This window comes from Pholcus phalangioides, unplaced genomic scaffold (assembly GCF_987345545.1).
Source record: "Pholcus phalangioides strain wild (caught in Gottingen) unplaced genomic scaffold, Ppha-v1.0 ptg000003l_1, whole genome shotgun sequence".
Taxonomy (NCBI): domain Eukaryota; kingdom Metazoa; phylum Arthropoda; class Arachnida; order Araneae; family Pholcidae; genus Pholcus; species Pholcus phalangioides.
The window spans coordinates 57,906,164-57,928,873 of record NW_028301596.1 but is presented as its reverse complement, the minus strand read 5'-3'; the positions used below and the strand labels follow the sequence as shown (position 1 = coordinate 57,928,873).

General features: G+C 37.4%; 1 protein-coding gene across 2 annotated transcripts in view; it reads left to right on the top strand.

Annotated features, from left to right (window-relative positions):
* LOC149089011 (uncharacterized) overlaps positions 1-22,710 on the top strand; it is a 478,375-nt gene that overhangs the window by 360,648 nt on the left and 95,017 nt on the right. The gene's annotated exons all lie outside the window — the stretch shown is intronic.

The following is a 22,710-nucleotide window of genomic DNA, read 5'->3' as shown; positions in this document are numbered from 1 at the left end:
AAGCACCCACGGTAATTTGTGGCACGGGTTTGCGCACCCTTAGAATTGATTTGAAATCAAATTTCCTACATAAAGCTCAAGACGAGCACCCACGGATTCGAAACACTTCCGACGCCCCCGATGACCAATGTTGCAATCCTCCCGCAAAACCTTCAGATCTCTCATTTTGCTGCTTCTTAGAAGATTGCTTCTTACATCTACTTCTTCTTATACGTGCATACCATAGATCTCTTGAGAAAGTCTAACGCAGAGGTTTTAGATTTTGTTCAACGGAGAGGAAAATGACGAAGGTAATAAAGGTGAAGTTTTTTTTCAACTTTAATTTGCTTACTTGCGAACGCAGCGCCATATGAAAATGTATCAAAGCGGCTGCAATTGTATAACATTTATAGTCTACTAAGGTAAACGTTAAGGGAGTACGGACATTTTTTTCAACGGGGGGGTGGGGGGGGGGTTACACTCTCTTATCTCTTACACAATCTGCAGGCTAATAAAGAAAACTTTTTTGAGGGGGGGGGGACAAAAACTAGGACGAAAATTTTTGTTGATAACATAAACCAAAATACTGATAAAAGAATTTTTTCCCATGTTACGGTATTAGTCTGCTCTTTGCGAAAGTTGGAATAATACTCGAATGATAACATCATCTGTGATTACAATAAGCGGCGTCGATTGTATTTCAATGCAATGTACAGGGTGTCCGTAATTAAAGAATCCTATTTCACGCAAAGCCGCTTACAGCCGAAACCAGTCATCAGAAAGTTGTGAAATTTTGTGGATGACATAATAAAGGGATGCGAATTTCTTTCGGCGAAACAAAAAAAAAATAGTTCCAAATATCGCCACTATAGTGCGCATTACTCTGAAAACCGGTAGTACGCATGGTTTTTTTTATGTCACGCAGCAGTTGTTATAAAACATCTGGCAAGTCGTGACAACTCAAGAACTTTACCTGATCTCTTAGACAGCGTTTGACGGTACGTGCTCAACATTCCCAATGACACACTTCGCTCAACTGTGGAACATGCCATCTTGCGATTTCAGATGGTAGCTGAAAATGATGCCCATCATGTGGAATATGTTTTGCTGTAATAAAAACTGTACACGTAAAAAGTTTGGCTGAATGTGTAATTTAATAAACAAATGCCCTCTGGTAGTGATATTTGAAACTATTTTTTTCCACTGAAAGAAATTATCACCCCTTCATCACGCCATTCACAAAATTTCACAATTTTCTGATAACTTGTTTCGGCTGTAGGCAGCTTTGAGAAGTAGGGTTCTTTAGTTATGGATACCCAGTATGCTGGACCATTGAGTTATCGGAATTTCGGTTTGTCAGGATTTCAGCAGAATGCTCTTGAATTTAAACTTGCCAGTTTAAACGTCGTGGGATTTCGGCCATCACAATTTCAGTATATTCCGATTTTGCGTTGTCGAGATTTTTTGTTTAGAGTCAGATTTCAGACCGTTGAAATTCTGAGTTTTCAATATTTTAAGTATTAGAGTAGAAATTTCAGCTGCCGGATTCTGATTCAGCCCCTCGACAAAGATCATTCGACTCGGTAAGCGCAGGCAATTTCCACACCATAATTACCAGTAGTGATTCCAGCTTGCAGAGCCGGAAAACCCGTGTACTACAGGTTTTCACGCCCTCTAGTGGCGATACTCAGGAGTAATTCTTTATTTTTTCCGCCGAAAGAAAAAAATTCCCATCCCTTCATTATGTCATTCACAATAATTCACAATTTTCTGATGACTGCAGGCAGCTTCGAAATGGGGTTCTTTAATTACAGACACCCTGTACTTCTATTGTCTCGACAACAAGTTGAAGTCTATCGTTAAACTTCATATTTAAGATAAGCATTCTGTTATAACACTTTCTCCTGGAAGAGACCTCGTGAGACTAATACTTATTTCACTTCAGTTTGCTTTTTCTGGAAGAGACGTCCCTCCTCGTTGTAGCAGCTGTAACAAAGTTAATGTTAAACGTCTGTCTTTTCTGGAAGGTATCAGCAGCAGCAGCGAGGTGTCTCGAGACTGCAAAATGATTAATTGCTGAAGAAAAGGAACGGAGGTGCGTGGTGGGGCGTTCGATAGCAGCTCCCCCTTATGTAGAATAGTATCCGTGTTTCACTCCATCCATCTGTTTCTTCTTCTTGTGCCTTCAGCGACATGGTGTGAGCCCTCAAAAAGATCCACCACCAGCTTGAGCTGTCAAGAGCCGCCACCAGCACTCTCTCGTTTCCACAAACACGAGATATAAAGAAGCAAAAAAAAAAAGGATTGGGACTTTGTTCTTCAGACTCCTTTTTCCTGACCAGACCAGAGGCAAAGAGAAGGACATAAGTTAATAAAATGCTGTTTCGGTTTCTTTCCACAAGCAAAGCGACCATCGATATCGCGACGGAGAGAATCGATGACACGTCACGTGATCAGAGATATCTGTATGTATTTATGGTGTCTCTTCCACATTGATTGACGTGTTGCAAAAAATTCTAAAAAATTCTCAATCAAACTTTCAGCCGTTTTTATTCAAAGTAAGGCGTGTAAGACCATAAATATACCACAGATGTTTTGATGGGTTAGCCGAAACATGTGTATCGCCGTTAACATTCATCTTCGCATTAGCCAGCTGTTCAAAAACCTTCGTAATCATTCGGACAACGAAGAATGACGTCATCCTTTGGGAATTCACCATCTGGTGGCAGCGTCAACAATTGTGAGCTGGGCCTGAGTTAAATCCGACTGTCCATGTACGGTCCCGTTCGGTGCACATGAGCTCCAAGAAATGATTGTTTGATTTGAAATATCCGTTCCCTTTGTAGTCTAGTGGTCTAGGGCGCTCAACCGGCAAGTGAGTGGAGGTGGGTTCGATTCCCAGTCAAGGCCAGTTGAATTTTCTTTGCTCGATTTATCTTTGCATCAGTCAGCTGTCGAAACCTTCGCAGTAATAGTGGGGAGTGGGATTATCTCCGGATGGTTATATTACCATCAGACACCTTTATAAAGTTTCTAAATGACGTGTTTAGATTAATTCCATTCCTAGTTATAATAAGGGTTATAAATTAAAATAATTTTTCAACGGATCATTTTTTCAACGGGAAAAAGCCAGGAAGAGCACAATTACGGGAATGTCCTATTAACTGGTCATACCTCATTGAGCAAGTCATAAAATCCCTATTTTGTTTTTCAAAAATCTCTTCCATATTTGTCTGTGTACGGTTTTCGCATAGGATTGAGATCCGGATTTCAGATGCTATAGATCACGTAGTTTCTGTGACATGATTGAAAGACATCTGATCCATGGACATTGGCACTAAATGCCAAGTTATGCGCGTGTTTAAAAATCACAAGTTTTTACGGAAAAACAAGAAGATAGCGTCGGATTCTGTTTCATTTCTATTATCTTTCAGCATCAAGTAATAATAAAATAAGAGAAAAAAACCATTAAAAAAAGCAAACTGAAAAACGATCCAGAAGTATCATCACCATCGTAATGGCATTGTGTGAAGCGATAGGAAATAAGAATGTTTGATGGTATGTATGCTCCAAAAAAAAGCCAAATTTCACGTCGAAATTTAAGATTTGGGCGATAAATTGACGGTGATAAACACTCCTCCTGTAATATATTTCGTTTTTCCAAGCAGAGAGAAATATGATTTTTCTTTTCTCGCACCTTCAGTTATCCCTTAAAACCCACGTCGTATGCGTTTGATATTATTATCATTTTTCTTTTCTCGTGAAGAAGCCGTGTTATTTCTTGATAACTGATAACACATGACAGTAAATTTCTCTTCTTTCGCACAAATAACAATCTTTTTCGTTGTGAAAATTCTTCTTCATCTTGTTCTCGAAGATGATCTGCCTTTAATGGCAATGTGCGCTGCGCAGAGGAGAGTTTAATAGCAGTTTGGTGGACAGGCAACGGCCCAAAGTAACAAAATACGCCATTTTTACTTCCCCTCTCTCTTTTTCTATCACGTAATACCATCGCTCTTGGTGTTACACTGGGGGGCTTTTCACAAATCTAACGCCATTGTATGAGCTAGAACTGAACAACTCCGTGGTTCAGCGGCTTCCCAGATCTTTCAAAATCTGCATTAAGCTTCCCCTCAGTTTTCAAAATTTCCATTCATCCTTAGAGAGCTTTAAAAATTTATATTCAGCTTCAGAGGGCTTTCAAAATCTCTATTCAGCTTCTCGCAGATTTCAAAATTTGCATTCAGCTTCAGAAAGCTTTCAAAATCTGCATTCAGCTTCACCTCAGCTTTCAAAATTTCCATTGAGCTTCTAGGAGCTTTCAAAATCCTGCATTCAGTTTCTTGAAGTTTCGAAATTCTTCATGCAGTTTCCTATGAATTTCAAAAGTTTAAACGTGTCTATCCCAAAAAGCTAAAATTTACACGAACTTGCAAAATCGGCAAGCCCTTCTACGAGGTTTCAAAATCTGTAGTCCTCAGCATTAGGTTTTAAAATCTGCAATCCCCTGCATGAGGTGCCAAAATCTCATGCTTCTTCTCTTGACGTTTCAAAATTCTTCAAGCCCGTCCAAGAAGTGCTAAAATCTGCAAGCCTCTCACCTCGAGGTCTCAAAATCTGCAAACCTCCTCCACGAGGTCTCAGATTCCCTGCAAACCCCTTCTTAAGGTTTCAAAAACATCGCTCTCCTCCATGAAATTTCAAAATCTTTGAGCCCCTCCATGAATATTTGAAATCTGCAAGCTCTTCCATGAGGTGATCATTTGCGCTGTCAATAATTTCCACATAATTTGATCTGAATTGTCTCGTGGTATCCTTGATCGATCATCGTTTGGGAATCACCGTTCTGCACAATCACGTTGCTCCTAGATCGTGCCAGTATTACTTACGTAACTTTATGACTATAAATATATGAAGCCTCCACAGTAGGGTTCATGGGACCCCCCCTCCTCTTTTGAGGGTTCTTGAAGCAGTTTCAGAGGGGTTCGTGAGCTTTGAATGAGAAAACAATACTTACTTCCTACTTCACCAAACACCAACTCTGGCCATATCACTTATTGCAATTTGCTGCCATTAATGAGATGGGTTGTAAATGATGGCACTGTCTATCGGTGGCCACCTCAAGTTCGTTAGGGGAAATATTTTATCTATACTTCCCTTAGGTTCGAACCCGGGACCGTGACAGCATCTTACCACCACGCCTCTCCGGCGCTTAGAAAACAATACTGTCTTTTATATTAGTTTTTGCTGAATATTATTCTGTAATGGTGTTCGTGACTTTCGATTTATTGGCGAAGGGGGATCTCAGTGGTCTTCAGCTTATTGGTACAAATGATTTATGGGTTAAGAACCCCTGTGCTCCACAAACCCGCCGCATATCCGGGTGGGGGAGATAGGGACGATCGCTCCTCCCAATAGCCGAATAATATTGGAACAATTTGCCTGTCATGTAAAATACGGCGTGATCCAATGCACATAGACGATAATTCACTTCTCCAACGCATCGCCATCTGTGGAATACGCCTGCCTCCGCTCCATTAGCAGCTGAAGATGTCTGTCTCGGGTTCACTCACGGTTGGAAAATCTGTCTTCGCTCCACTTGCAGCTGAAGCTGTCTGGCTTCATTCACCGCTGAAGCTGTCTGCCTCGACTTCATTCGCAGCCGAAGATGTTGCCTTCACTCAATTTGCAGCTGAAGATATCTTTCTTCACTCAATTTTCAGCTGAATATATCTTTCTTCACTCAATTTTCCGCTGAAGATGTCTGCCTTCACTCGCAATTGAAGATATCTGTCTTCACTTATAATTGAAGATATCTGTCTTCACTTATAATTGAAGATATCTGTCTTCACTTATAATTGAAGATATCTGTCTTCACTTATAATTGAAGATATCTGTCTTCACTTATAATTGAAGATATCTGTCTTCACTTATAATTGAAGATATCTGTCTTCACTTATAATTGAAGATATCTGTCTTCACTTATAATTGAAGATATCTGCCTTCACTCCATTCGCAGCTGAAAATGCCTGCCCTCACTCGATTCGCCGCCAAAGATGCTACCTCCACTGGATTCGCCGCTAAACATGCTGCCTCCACATGATTCGCAGCTGATGATGTCTGGCTTCACTCGTATTCGCAGTTGAAGATACCTGGCTTCACTCCATTCGTAGATGAAGATACCTGGCTTCACTCTATTCGTAGATGAAGATGCTGCTTTCACTTCATTCGTAGCTGAAAATGCTGCCTTCACTCCATTCGTAGGGGAAAATGTCTGTCTCGGTTTTATTCGCCACTGAAGATGGCTGCCTCGGCTTCATTCGCAGCTGAAGATGCTGCCTTCACTCGATTCGTAGCTGAAGTCGCTGCCTTAACTAAATTTGCAGCTGAAGATGTCTGCTTTTGCTCCATTAGCAGCTGAAAATGTCTGCCTCAGCGTCATTCACAGCTGAAGATGTCTTCCTTACTCCATTTGCAGTTGCAGATACCTGCCTGCACTTCGTTCCCAGCTGCAGATGCCTGCCTCAACTCTATTCGCAGTTGTCAATGTCTGTCTTCATGCAGGCACATTTCGAAAGGGGGGGGGGAGATGGGAATGACCACCCCCCCCTCCCAAGAGACGAATAATATTGTCCCGTAAAATACGGGACAATCAAAGGAGCTTACACACACGCGTGCATCTCCCAAACTGAAAGCTTTGGGATGCACGCGAAGTGATAGAAGACAGCCATTGCTTTACAAATACAAATACAAATACAAATACAACGCCACAACAGGCAAAATGCCCAACGAGGCGGCTGATAAAAAGATGCCCATAAAAATATGGTTGTCATATGTTTCAAAAATACAGCAACCCAATTAAAAATGCAATTAACACAAATTACAAACAATATATACACATGATAAAATATTATACAATGCCCATAAAGAATACTTATGGTTGTCTTATTCTAAGAATGGATAGCTTCTCGATTTACCCCAACATGTTTATCGTATTTCTTTTTAAACGTGTCAATTGTGTTACAATTTACTACCTCCGGGGGTAAGCTATTCCATTTATTAACAACCCTATTGGAGAAAAATTCCCTGCGACACCATAACCTTGCATTGTCCCTCACCAATCGATACTGGTGTCCCCTTGTAAAAGCAGTCGATTGGCGGTGTACTAAAAGTTCATGGTCCATCCTATCCATCCCATTGAAAATTTTGAACACTTCGATCATATCTCCTCGACACCTGCGTTCATCCAATGTAAACATATTCAAAAAATGAAGTCTTTCTTCATAACTCAAGCCCTGTGTGCCAATAAGGACACGCGTAGCTCTTCTCTGCACCCCTTCAACCAAGTCTATGTCCCTCTGTAGGTATGGTCTCCAAAACCTTACAGCATACTCCAGTCCAGGACGAACTAAGCCTCGAAAAAGCGGAAGAATGACTTTAGGAGAACGCGAAGAGACCTTTTTGAAAATGAGACCAAGCATTCTATTCGATTTTTTGACAACCGCTGAACAATGTTCAGAAAACTTAAGTCGCTCGTCAATGAGAATTCCCAAATCGGTGACTCTAGTTGCATCCGGGATAGTGACACCATTCAACTCGTAAGAGAACCGTGGGTTGTTCGAACCAAAATGAGCGACCATGCACTTATCTACGCTAAACGTCATGCTCCATTCATTTGCCCATGCTGCAATCTTGTTTAAGTTGGTCTGGAGCAACTCCCTATCGCTTTCATTCCCGATTACCCTCATTAGCTTCACATCATCTGCGAATTTGCTAGTAATTCCATCGATACCCTGATCGAGTTTATCGATAAAAAGTGAAAAAAGTATGGGGCCAAGGACACTTCCCTGAGGAACTCCACTTGTGACGTCTGTCCAACCAGAGAATTCCCAAGTGGAGTTCTTTCTGAACTCATCTTATTTTTCGTTCCTATTTCCTAAAAATTTTACGATGTTCTTGTTTCCATTCGATCCTAACCTAATTTGGAGGACGGCCCCCCAATTTCTGCTCGCCGGAGCCGGTGGTAATATTTCCTTAATGCGTTGTTATCTGCGTTTAAAATCTGTAGCGGCGCACTCTTTCTTTTGTGAGAACAGGAAACTGCGTTAAGGTGGAGAACATTACATAACGATAAAAAGATATTAATATGTACTGCCGAGAAAGGAAAACCGTGTTTTCTTCCTTCAAGACTGAGGCTGTTAGTTATCTCGAGGTTGTTATTATTATTATCATCATCATGGCTGCCGACCTTTACACAACGCTAACACAGTGACGCTTAACTATTTTCTATTCTTTGTTTGCGCGCTCTCTAAAGAACGTTCCGAAAAGAGCGGAAGACGGATGAATAATGTTGCGTTATTTCCGAGACATGGGGTGGTAACTCGTTTAAAGGTCGCTCTTCAGATATTCGTTTAAAATAACCCTCGAAGATATTTAATCAGAGTCTTTTAGGAAGTTTCTGTATGTTATCGCAATTTCATGGAGTCTGGGCCAGGGGTCTTTAACCTTTTAGACATGGCGGGCCAAATTGAAACTTCCTACGAAGCCCGCGGGCCAGGCCCGTTACCCCTCCCCGTCTTTTGAAAATACACTAAAAATGGTATATATATATATATATATATACATACATTGAGTACATGTGCTTTGCCCCCCCCCCCTGCAAAAAAGTTGAAATGGCTGCCCTGCTGTAGGCCACCAACTGATGTAACTTAGTGATATCTTGATAGAAGGGCTAATGGAGCTCCGAGTTAAACAGGGACAAAAATTCATTGAAGACTTTCATTTGTTCTGAAATTATTTATTTTATTAATTTTTATTTTTGATTAATTACTGACTAAATTAATTTTGAGATTAATTTTAATTTGGAATCAATTTAAATGATTTTGTAGTTATTTATTTATTTAATTTTGAAATTATTTTCGTTCTCAATATACATATCTTGGAATAATTTCTTTCAAGAATATACAATTGCTCTTTTATTGAAGAGTAAAATAATTTCTATCAGAAATTACGAAATCATTTCTCTCATTGATTTATAAGTTAATATTTCGCTAATTTTGAAATTATTTGTTTCAAAAATTCTAAAATTGCTTTTTTCATTAAGGCCCGATCCTGAATTTTCATCAATTTGTTCCGGAATTATTTATTTCATTAATTATATAGAATTGATCTTTTTTCGTTGTTTTCAACCATTTTCTGAAAATGATCGGTGGACCACAACCAAAAGCTCCAAGGACCAAATGTGGCCCGCGAGCCATGCGTTTGAGACCCCCCTGGTCTAGGAGGTTTTTTTTGGGGGGCGGGGGGGAAACAGAAGAAAAACAATTGCACAAAAGAGCGTGAAAATCCGTTTTCACGAGAAGCTCCAACATAATCCAGTGAAGGCTTTGATATTCTTGAGCTGTACGACAATGACGAAGCATCACTTTGGAGCAAGAGGCATCCACGCCACAGCGCCTCAAGGCGATATCATAGCTAGCTCATTTTTTAGGGGAAATATACAGGGGGGATTACTTAATTCCCGCTTCCCGCATTTTACTGGCTTACCGTTGAACCTAGAGGGGGTGTACTTTCAATTAGAAAAAGTATCCAAATAACGTGTAGAACTCAAATACCTTATTCGTGTTGCAAGGGGTTGCATAGTAATTAAAAATGTAAAAATTAACTTTTTATATGGACACCCTGTGCTCAAGGGACCAATTACAGAGTTGTTGCCATGTCTCTCCAGAAACGAAAAAACAATTCCACGTTTCTAACAACAATATTCGCTGAAATATTTGAATTCACAACTTGGAGAAAGATTGGGAAAGAACTGCAAAAACTAACGGACAATGTTTCTTTTCCTTGTTTATGCTGTCTTTCCCAGAACTTTCCTCCGTTCTTTGAATTCGAATATTGCACTTAGAAAAATGATTTTTTTTTTTATCAGGAGAGAAAGAACACCTTTCTAATTGCGTTTTTGAGCACAGGGTGTCCATATAAAAAGTTACTTTTTGATTTGAATAACTATACAACCCCTTGCAACATGAATGACGTAAGCTGTCTGAGTTCTACACGTTAACTGGATAATTTTTCTAATTGGAAGTATGCCTAAAACTAAACATACAGAAAACCACAGAAGTAAATACCACAGGTAATTAGAAACCACAGGTAAATACGATAAACGGGAATTAAGCATCACTCTGTATAACCCTGTGTAACTGCACTATAATTCGAATACTTTGCTCTATCAGTTTGATAAACTAGAAAATGCTTAAAATTTTCAACTAAAACCAAATTAAACGTCTACCAGTTATAACTATTTAATAATCAACTAATTAATTAATTAACTACTATAAGTAATTAATTTACTCCCAACTGTAAAAGCCCGTTTTAGTGAATCAATTAACCATAATGAACTTATTACTCCCTGATAGTTACTAATTATTAAACATAATTCATTACTAATTAACTGGTCGTTTATTGTTGCTTTTTAATATCAATTCTTTTGTGATGTTTTGTAAGACGTGTACTATCAAGTTACTAGTCCGATACACGAAGGGGTTTGGGGGGGGGGCGCTCGTTCCCCAACCGCGAAAGTGGCGAGATGGGAGTAAGTATGGGGGAAACCGTGGGGAGTGGCCACAACTCTCACTATCGTGATTATCTTTATATCGATACCACAAGAAACAAAACATATCGCGGTCGCGATGCGATAATCTTGCCTTTTCCGAATTCGAGAGAAAGTTATGTCTATACATTGAATTAACGATTAATAATGATAATTAAATCATTGCAAAAACTCTGTTGGATTTAGCATTTCAAAGTGGAAAATATCCGTTTTATACTGGATACGATTCAGATTAAAGTGTGGTAAATTATACATCGCAATTTTTTTTTTAGTTTTAGGTAAGTGAAGAAAAACGGAAACTTAAGTCGTTCAGTCGACCAGTCCCTAAGTCATCGGGCTACTTGAAAGTGATGTGAGTTACTCCATAGTACCGCCAACTTTTTTTACATTTTTTCTGTAGTTCTTCTGGTTGGAAGCCCCCCCCCCCCCCAGATCTTGGTCGATTTTGAAATGTAACCACATTCTAACAATAAATATACATTCTTGAAAGCTACACAAGAACCAGTGCTGCGCATAGTGTTCAGTCCACGGGCCAGATATGTGTTATTTGTGTCGCTCGCGAGGCAGAAATTTGTATGTACAGTGTGACCATATAATCTGTATTTTACGGGACATTTTCGATGAAGTTTACTTGAATTTTTGAAATCAAAAATTATTTTTGTTTCATGACCTAGTCGTAATTATCTCATATGTCATATAAACATATTCATCTCACATATTTCTCAAACATATGCGTTTCGTTTGGTGAATTATAAATTTTCAACCATTACGTCTTGTGGAAGCTCCCTATTTCCTGCCGTTGGAGAAAAATCCGAGGAAAGTTGGGAAGAGAGCGATGTCCGTTAGTTTTTTTCTGTACTCTTACCCAACATTCCTCCGTTTTCGAATTCAAATATCCCAGTGAATATTGCACTTAGAGAAACGTGAAACTTTTCTGTTAGCCTCAGAGAAGACAGGGCAACAATTTTCTAACCGGGTTTACGGGATCAAGGGAAAACTGTATAGCAGTTCCCGTGTGCAGTTACTTTTTTTTATTTCAATAACTATACAACCCTCTTGCAACATGAAGTACGTATCTGAGTTTTACTTGTTATTTGGATAATTCATCAAATTGGAAGTAATTTCATATTTCTCATATTTGTGTCAGGTTTAACGTTTTGTCCGCAATTTTTTTTTTTTTTTTTTTTTGCATATTTGGTTACGATTGATGATTGTGCCTACTTCTCACAATGTTTTTGATGGCAATGTGCGATGCCCCGTATTTTACGATTTACTATTTAAGATCTTAGTTTCTGTAGTTTCCTCAAGGAAATATGGTCATCAGATCATTTGAATATTTTTTCGTGAAATACATTTTTGTTTACTGCGATTTCTAGCAGCCACTTATTTCCACGCCCGTCTGCAATTGTATCAGTAATTAACAAGTTTAATTTAAAGCAATAAATTGCAATTTTTGGCAAAATTTAGTGATATCCCGTATTTACATCGTAATTTCCTGTACGCTCCTCGATGATGTAAGGGGTAGTATTGTTGCGCACCTTTCGGCACACAACACGACACAGGGTCAATAACGTCAAAAAAACATATACGTTGTATAAACCCGCAGTAACAGTATGAGGGTATAATGAAGGTATAATTTCATTTGAACCCATATGGATATTATTAATATCAGTTTCAACTGGTGAATAATTTTATCGAGTCTGCCTGCAGACCACCTCTGTTCAGCGGACCATAGGTTTAGAAATGCTGACGTAAATGATTATTTATACTCACTAAATTGAATGCCGATTCCAAAAAATAAATCGATATTTGAAGAATTTTGTTTTTCATGCTATGTCTGAAAAAAAAGGCCGCCATTCGTTTCAAATCCCAAAATTCCAACCACCATAATTCAAACAAGAAAAGCACTAGAATGACGAAAATAGATTTTTTAGGTTCCTTCGTAAAGAAGCTTATATTATGTTATTTTTATTCGCTACTCACTATATTCAAATCGAATTACATCAGAGCGTATTTAAAAGTAAGTTGTTTCAGAAAATTATAGTTTTTTCTGAAGCTTTCGCTCCTAAAAATAATAGAAGAGAATTACAATCTTTTTCTTTCCTTAATAAAACAAGACTTCGGCTTTGTAAACTTTTATGCGAGCGAAAAAACAAGGATTAACACGAGTCGCTCGTGTCCCGGCGGCTGAGTGACTCTGGGGAATTTCCGAAGAAAACGACGGTTTTCTTGATTTTTCTTACGGCAACGACATGCTTCTTTGAAATTCTTTTAAATCATTCATGATTTGTTTTTATTTTACAATTTTACATCTCTCCTGTTCATGTTCTTTCACGCTCATAGGTAAACTTTACTCACTGATGTTTGTTTGAGCAACATGTTTACCCTCGAGAGATGTTACATGTTGCTTATGTAACGTTTCTAATCTCGTATCTCTTGTTCCATTTTCCTCGAAACATTTCGCTTTTTCGAATAAATGTCTGGAAAATGCGATAGACGAAATTTTCTTCATCTGAGGCCAATTATTAGGGATTCACTTTGGCGAAGAACTCCGATACATATTAAAAGAGAGCGTGTAATCTCTCGTTGAATACATTCACATTTAGTAAAAGGATTTTATCATTTTGCTCCCAAGTCAAGTATCATTTTGAAAAGAGTTTCATGAATGTCTCTAAAAATTTCATACGAGTAATAATCGGAATTATATTAGGTAAATTATGTAACTTGATAAAATCATTTGAGTTTTTTTTTTCAAAAATCACATGCATAAAATGCTTGAAGATTTCACTATCCGGTAATTATGGGCTATTAACCGAAAAAGTTGCGTTTTTTTCCACGTCATTTTTCTCCAGTATAACCCAAAAATGCTCGCTACCTATGTTTTTTGAATGGTTCTATATCTCTAGTAGTAGAACTGCTCTCGTAATATCTGTCGGTTTCAGTTTGGACCAGGTATTTTATACATACACTGCTTTTCAAAAATTGAGCATCGTCATTTAAATTCAAATGCAAATATAAACGCCACAACAGGCAAATTGTCCAACGAGTTGACTGAAAAAAGATGCCTATAAAAAATATGAATGTCAAATACAACCAAAATACAGCAACCCGATATTAAAGCATATATCACAAAAGAAAAAAACAATAATTAATACTATACAATACACTACCCATAAAAAGGTCATGGTATTAACGTAACACAAACTTTTTTTGCTTGTTTTTGGTTCAAGGGTGTACGCAGGGGGGCTGCTCAGGGAACCCATGCGCCTCCCCCCCCCCCAGCAGACAAAAAATTAGAAAAAAAATTAATACTTCGGTGAAAAAATTGAAATATCGGAAGAAAATACCCTTTTTATACTATATCAACCAATTTCTCTGTTAATTTAAATGCCTTTTGAAAGGCAGTAACTCAAAATTTCTCAGGAAGAAAATATCTCTGCCCCCCCCCCCCGACCCTTTTTTGACCCATCCAAATGTCGATCCTGCGTACGCCCCTGGCTGTATCTAGAGGTAATGGTATGGATGGGGTAGGAGAAGTGAGCATTTTTATAGAACTCCGACCTATCCGGCTTTTTGTTATCCTGCCTGCCCTTCCGCCACATTAGGCAGGACATTCCGACTTGAAAAAGTCTCAAAAACGTCAACCTTGGTTGTAACGATACTTCGGATATAACGACAAATTTCCAAAGAATCTTCAATGTCGTTACATTCGAGTTCGACTGTATCTTTTCTTTTAGGATTTTTTTTTATTCTCAATAATATTCGTCCAGCAAACAACGAAAAAAAAGCACCAACTTCAGTGTCAAGCGCCGATCTTTTGTAGTTTGACTGAAGCTCAGGTAGTAAAAAGCAATTGATCTTCTCGAAGCTTTAATTTGTCTCTTTCCCTCTGACCATTTTCTCCATCTCTCTCTTCTCCGCATCTTTTATATATATTTTTCTCTCTCCGCGAAAAAGGGCAGGCGTTCATTTATTTGCCTCTGTTTCTATCCGCCGGAGAACTACTTATTCTGGGCAGAGTTCCAGGGCGAAAGGTAATAAGGTTTCGTAGGAGCTACTCGGTGGTGTCAGTGTTGCGCTCGAGGTCGTCGACGTCCAAGTCCCGGTGCTTTTCGAGTAACAGCTGCTTGTGAAGGCAGTTGATGCGGAGAAGTTTAATTGAGCTTTCCACTGGCTTCGAGCTTCTTGTCTCCTCCGACTCCTTCAACGCTTCCTTGCAATATTCGACAACATTTTAAATGATTTTTCTCCTCCCTCCGAGACACGCCAACTCGAAATTAAATGTCATTTCCTTTTTTCTCCCAGTTTCTTTTTTTTTCCAGTGTTTCGTCAATGATATCGTGCGAGAGTCAATAATCCGTGAGAAGGAAGCTACCTTTTTTATCTTTGGTGGTGGATTGACTTTAGGAAATCTCGAAACGCCCTTACAAGTAAAGGGTCCCAAGGTGTCGCCCTCAAAAAGTTATTAAAAAATTTATGAGTATCAATCTTACCCAGAAACAAATAAAAACAAAAAAGTTTGTGCCATAATGCAATTATTACAGCCGCAAAATATTATAAAAGTAATAACAATTTGCTACTTACGCCTCTCACACTTGGCGATATCTATAAAAATCTTCTTCCAGCTTCTTTTCTTGTCTTTCCTCTAAGTTCTGTGATCTAGAAACTAGTTATTTCTCTTTTTCCGACTTCTTTGCGCGAAGCTCATGACGTCGACGAAGAAGATCATCTCACCTATAGCCATTGGAAATAACAGGCCGACGCCATCTTTATCCTTTTTTATTTATTTATTTATTTAAAATGCAAAGCTACAGGTTTAAACCCAATTACAGTTTGCAGTAAAAATAAAAATTAGCGCAGAATAGTAAGAACGACAACATGATAAATTACACAAAAGACAAATAAAAAGTAACAAAAATTACGCAAAATGCAAAAATTCTACACAGAGAATATAAACAACGCAATCACAGCAAAAATCTTCTAAAGTCGGTAACAGACGAATGAAAAATATCCAGATGTTGAGGAAGCTCATTATAAAATTTGGAAAATCTGTTTACAGCACAGTAATCACCAATATTAGTATTGAATGATAAATACTAATCAAACAAGCAATTAGATCTTGTATAGTGGCACTTAATATTGAAACAGATTTCGTTAAGAATGGATATGCAATCAATTTGATTAATCAACAGTTTCTTGAAAAAAATTAACGAGCAAAAGTAATCTCTACGTTTTTGTAAACTAATAACATTGAAACTGTTTCGTAGATGAGTGGCAGATAGAATATTTTTATAAGGACCATGTGTTTTTCCAAATACAAATACCTAAGAAAATTGTTTTGAATAATTTCAAGACTCGTAATATGGCAAGCGTGAAATGGGTTCCCGATAATTTAAGTATATTCCAGTTTGGATCTTATAAGCGTATTAAAAAGAGATATTAAAGTATTACTATCGTTGAAATCTCTTTTGTTGTATATCCAATGGCTATAAGTGAGATGACCTTCTTCAGTGACGTCACGAGCTTCGCGCGGAGAGACCTTCCAATTATAGATGGTGTTGGCTGTACCTGATCACGTATTGTTTGAATGACATCACTCTAGGATTGCGGGATTTTTAACTTCATTCTTGGCCTCTATTGGCGTTTAAAATATTAATATTTACAGTTTTTTGAGTGACACCCATTTCCACCGGATTTTTTTATATTTTTGTGCACATCTATATGAGTATAATCAGTGGAAATGTTTTTCAGAACTTTTTGAAGACGTCACCTCGAGGTCCTTTCCTTGTCAGTCGCTCTTCAAATTTCGTTTCTGCATGGCTTTACGCAAAACAGACGTTCGATTCTAATTTTCATGGCCGTCGTATACAGGAACTTACTCGAAACGGATTTGATGAGCTGAACTAATCATCTATGCAATACATGCTCAACCCATGCCCCGCGGGCTAAATATGGCCCTCGGAGTCATCCGATGTGGTCCTTGACCTCGAACTCGATTTTTTTAAATGAACTAAGCAGTACGTAACTAGATTATTTGAGTATCCTACGGCACATTCATGCGTCCTTTAAGCGGCCTGTGGCTTACTTGAGTGAACCGTGGCACATTTACAGACCATATAAGTCATCCGGAACGCATTTACAGATCATTTAACACTAGAACGGCCGGAGCAGTCATTTTGATGATTTTTGATTTTAAAAACGCTAATGTACACGCTCCATTTTTGATGAATTTTCATTATTTCTGCACTTGTCTCTGGGTACAAAAATTTGAAAACATTGAAGGTTTTTCTTGAGATATCGACGTTTATACCAAGAACGGTCAAGAGCAGTCATTTTGACTGCTATATGTAAATTGTATATGTTTTCTCCTTTGGCGGGCGTTGATGTAAACTTCAGCTTTTAGGTTTATTCTCTATCATTCCCTGATGGCACACACAACACAACTTACGTTCAGGAGTAACATATCAGTAAGAAAAAATAAATGAAACAATGCTATTTGTTTACATCGTGTTACTGGCAATCTGAAATGTTATTGGCAGGGACAGTAAGTATCCACAATCAAAACACGATATATTATTTAGCTATTGCCTCTGTATCAAAGCTGGTGACCTTTTTTTCCCCCTGATCGTTTACCTGGCAAGCTTAGATTGTCTTTTTGTCTTAGTTAGACATTTCATAACTCTTCATGCCACCACCTGCTTTGAAAACTTCTTAGGAAACGGGTTCATTCACAGTGTGTAGAAATGACTCTTAAAAGACGGATGTATTAGAACAAAAATAGTCTAATTTTATATCAGTGCTGAATGATATTTCGGACAATAAATCTGAGACTGAGGAGACTTGCGATGCAAACTCTGACAACAAAAATCATGATTTTCTGCTATATTTACGTGCGTGCGTATTTTTCAATTGCATATTCTTTATGAGTTAATTTGTGCTATGAAATTTTAATAGTGCCTAATTTTTCCCCGATTAGTGCATCAGTGCAAATTTACGGAGGCATAACAGTATCTCATCTATAGTGTGCGCGTGCAACTAAATAAAGTGAATAAAAAAGACGTGATATACATATAAAAAAGTGTACACATCATCAAAGTAAAGCAATGTATGATGTGATGTAAATGCAATGTTTATCTATCTTTTTTGTTTCGTGGTGAATCTTTTACATAGTTGCCCTCTAAATTTTCATATTTATAGTTGGAAAGTCATTTTATGGACACCCGGTATGCTTAAGAAAAGATAAATTTCTTCTTCAAAATTAGCAAATTAATCATGTGGGATGATGCTTGCTGTTTTGTATTGCAAACAAATTAGTATGATTAAATATTACACTAAAAAGAAGCAGCAGTCAAAATGACTGCCATCGGCCCTTTTTAGGTATAACGTATAGTCCGACCTTTCTAGTGTTAAGTCTTCCGGAGTATATTTGCAGCTCATTCAAGTGGCCCGCGGCACATTTACAGATCCCTTAAGTGGCCCGTTGCACATTCCCAGATGATTTAAGCCTTAAATTTTCAGGTTACTTAAAATTCGGCACATTTGCAAATCATTTAAGTGACCCACGACGCATTTACAGATCATTTAAATGACCCCGCGACACATATATAGATTACTTAAGTGATCTGTGGCACATTCTGAGATCAATTGAGGGACCCGTGGCACATTTACAGATCACTTATGTGGCCCGCGATAAGTTTTCAAGCCAATGAAGTGACCCGCAATCTTCAAAAAATTGAGATCCATGATCTACGCAACATATGCTCAACCCATGACCAGCGAGGCCAAATTTGGTCTTCAGAGTACCTGATGTTTACCCGTGACCTCAAACCTAATTTCGTAATAATGAACTAACCGACACATTACCGGATCACTCAAGTGACAAGCAGTGCAGTTCCACATCACTTAAGTCATCCGTGGCACATTCTCAAATAATTTAAGTGACCCACAGCACATGTACAGATCAATCGAGAGATTTAGGACATATTAACAGATCACTAAATATACTCGCGGTGCAGTTCCACATTACTTAAGTGATCCACGACGCATTATCAGATAAAAATCTTAAGTGACCCACAGCACATTTATACATCAGTCAAGTAATCTGGGCGCTGTTTCTGATTACTTAAGTGGCCCACGGCATATTCTCATTCCAATTAAATGGTCCGCGGCGCATTCTCACTTCCTCACTTCAGTTAGGGGGGTCCACGGCACATTCTCAAATTGCTTAAGTGACCCGTGGCACTATCCTAGAGCATTCGAGATATCCACGGTACATTTTCAGATCACTTAAAGGGCCCACGACACGCTTCCAAGCCAATAAAATGGCCCGCACTCTCTAAAAGGTTGAGCACTCTTGATCTATGCAATCATCAAACCCACTTTGAAGTAACTCGGAAACAAAATTTTCCTTGAATGCCGTACGTACAACACGTATGTAAAATTTAACAAAACATTTATGTTGCCTCGTTTAACAACGTTTAAAAACTTATGTTTTAAATCGTCTCGTTCTACGAAAATTTTGTGAATTGTTCCATTTTCTCCATCATACAAATCTGATCAAATCATACCATATGTCAGGAGTCTTCAACCTTTCAGACACGACGGGCCAAATTGAAACTTTTACAAAGCCCACGGGCCACCAACTCCAATAATTTAGTGACATCATAAAAGAAGAGACCAATGGGACCGCGAAATAAACGGACCAAAATAATTGAAGATCTATTTATTCTGAAATCGCGTTTCTTTTATCAACTGTAAATTTTTATTAGATCTTGAATAATTATATTTTCACTAATTCTGAAAAAAAAATGATTAATTACTGTTTTAACTAATTTTTCTGGGATTAATTTCAAAATTAAATTCAAAAATTCTAAAATTATTTGCTTCAAAAATTCTAAAATTATTTGCTTCAAAAATTCTAAAATTATTTGCTTCAAAAATTCTAAAATTATTTGCTTCAAAAATTCTAAAATTACTTGCTTCAAAAATTCTGAAATTATTTGTTTCAGTAATTCTAAATTTTCATCAATTCTGGAATTTTTTTTTCAATAATTCTAGGGAATTCTTTCATTTAATTATTAGAGAATTATTTCTTTCATTTAATTATTAGAGAATTATTTCTTTCATTTAATTATTAGAGAATTATTTCTTTCATTTAATTATTAGAGAATTATTTCTTTCATTTAATTATTAGAGAATTATTTCTTTCATTTAATTATTAGAGAATTATTTCTTTCATTTAATTATTAGAGAATTATTTCTTTCATTTATTGTAGAATGTTATTCCTTTTGTTAATCCTAGAATTAATCATTATCGTTTTCCAATGTTTCCAACAATTTTCTGAAAATGTCCTAGTGCCAATTGTGGCCCCGCCAGCCATGCGTTGAAGACCCCTCCCTTCCCTAACGCAATGTTTTGGTATCGGATCTGCCACGTGTATGTTGATTTTTCCGCAAGAAAAGTCGTTGTGCAGTGAAGACAACACACAGACAACTATTGTCCTCCAAGAGTGCAGATTTCGTTTGAGCAAAATTACGAGCATCTTCACCAATTATTTACTTTTAAAATTGATGTGAAATATCGCATAAAGATATTGTTTCTTTCATGAAAAGATTTAAAATAAATTAAAAATCAAAGAATTTGTTGCAAAAAAAGGGTCACTTTTAAAAGCTTTTGATAGACTTTTGAAAACTTTTTTTTTGAATTTCAATTTTTGTATAGAAAAAATTCCACTAATTTCTCATCTTTTCCACGTGGCTAGGATTTTAAGATCCCGAAAATGTACCTCCTGCGTGTTTTAGAGAGCATTTTTGAATTTTAGAGCTACCTCTTTTTTCCACAAAATTACGGCAATCACTTTTTATTGGGGAATTATTTTGCATGAAAACTAAGAATATATTGCTTTAAATCTCATTTTCAAATTATAAACACTAAATTAAATTGCTTTCAATTGCAAGTTACTTTTTCCAAGGGTCAATTTCATCCTTTGTAGCATTTAGGTCAAGAGTGCTCAACCTTTTTAAGATTGAGGGCCACTTCATGGGTTTGAAAACGTGTCGCGGGCCACATAAGTGATCTGTAAATGTGCCACGAGTCACTCAAGTGATCTGGGAATGTGCTACTGCCCACTAAATGATCTGTAAGTATGGAGCGGGGTCACTCAAGTGATCCGAAACAGCGCCCCAGGTCACTTAAGTGATTTATAAATGTGCTGCGGGTCACTCAAATAATATAGTTATTTGCTGCCTATTTCATTTTGATAAAAATTAAGTTTGGGGTCTCGGGCCACATCAGATGACTCCGACTGCTACATTTAGCCCGCTGGCCATGGGTTAAGCATGCATGATCTAGGTCAGTGATTCCCAACGTGGGCGTTAACGCCCCCTTGGGGGCGATGGAATGTTTCAGGGGGGCGGTAGAAGCTGCGGGTATAACATAGGATCCTATGGGTGAGATTGCGTTGGGGGCGATGGGAGAAAAACATTTCTGAAGAAGGAGGCGATGGGACAAAAAAGGTTGGGAAACTATGATATAGGTCATTGTCTGCTCTCAGTCATTTGTGAAACCGATTCAAGTTCATTCACATCTGCAACGAGTTTATCACCAACAAATACATCAAACAAAGAATAAACGATACATGCTTTGCAGTTAATGTAATATATCGGTTATTAAGCATAATCGCCAATCATCTTGTTATAACTGCTAAATTGATCACTTTTACTGCTGATTATGGTACGATTTATCATGTTTACCAGCGATGCTTTAGTATTATACAAAATAGAGTAAGAGTAACATTTTTTTAGCATTCATCAAATTTACCAACGGTGCTTGTGTATCATGCACAATCATCGTGAGTATTATGCACAATCATAAAAGTGATAAATTTAGAGAAATTTATCAAGCTTACCAAAATGGTCGACGATTATGTATAACTGCTGGTTATTATGCATGATAGCCACATTCGTCACATTTACATCACATGTGTGTTGCTTTGTTATGTATGTAACGGTAAATGTGATGAACCGGTTATTATAAATAATAACTGGTTGTTATGCATACTTACCAATCGTCTTGGTAAGTTTGGTAAATTTATCACTTTCACTGGAAAATATGCATAATACTCGAGTGTCGTGGGTAAGTTTGATAAATACTAAAAAATTATCACTTTTACCGGAGATTATGTATGATATCCACAAGAATCATTGCTAAATTTGACAAATCCTGAAAACATTATCACTTTTACCGGGGAATTCTCATAATAACCATGTTTCGTTGGTAAATTTGATAAATATGAAAAAAAATACAAATTAGTCTAGTAATGTGTGTGATGAAATATTGTCGGACAACGATATAATGGTAACAAATTTTTCGATTGTACACCGATGTAATGATATCAAGTGTTACGATCGCACACCGATATACAATATGTGTATAATATATATAATTCGATTTATCATGTTTAATAACGACGAGAGGCTTGGGTATTATGCGTAATCGTCAGTAAAAGTGATAACTTTTTTTCTACTTATTAAATTTGCCAACGACGTTTGAATATTATGCATAATCGCCGGCGAATGTGATAAATTTAGGGGAAATTTATCTAACTCACCAAAATGCTTGGTAAGTATGCATAATAACGGCATTTATAACATTTACCGTTAAGAGATATAACATATGTTGCTTGCATTCGTGCTAAATTACTTACTTGGCATACGATTCATTCTCCTTCAAACAGGAAAAAAATTTCTCACCAAATTTCTTATAAATGCCTTCGATAAATTCACATTTCTATAAATTCCATTAACCCGTATTAATCTCCATTAAGTGAAATACGCGAAAATATGTACATTTTGTTAATTATATTTGTTTTTTTCCTCAAACAAAAAAAACTGAAAAAGAAAATTATCTTAGCTAAGAATCACTTATAACGACATAATCTGAGTAATTCGAATGTGGAAATAATGAAAATTAAAAAAACCTTCATTAGCTCCCGGAATTAATGTGATGATTAATATGCTAATTAACCTTATAATAAACAATTATTTAGATTTTTCTACCTCCGTATCAAAGAGGGGGGTGAGAGAGAACAAAAAAAATGACGCCGAAGCAAATTGTCACATGA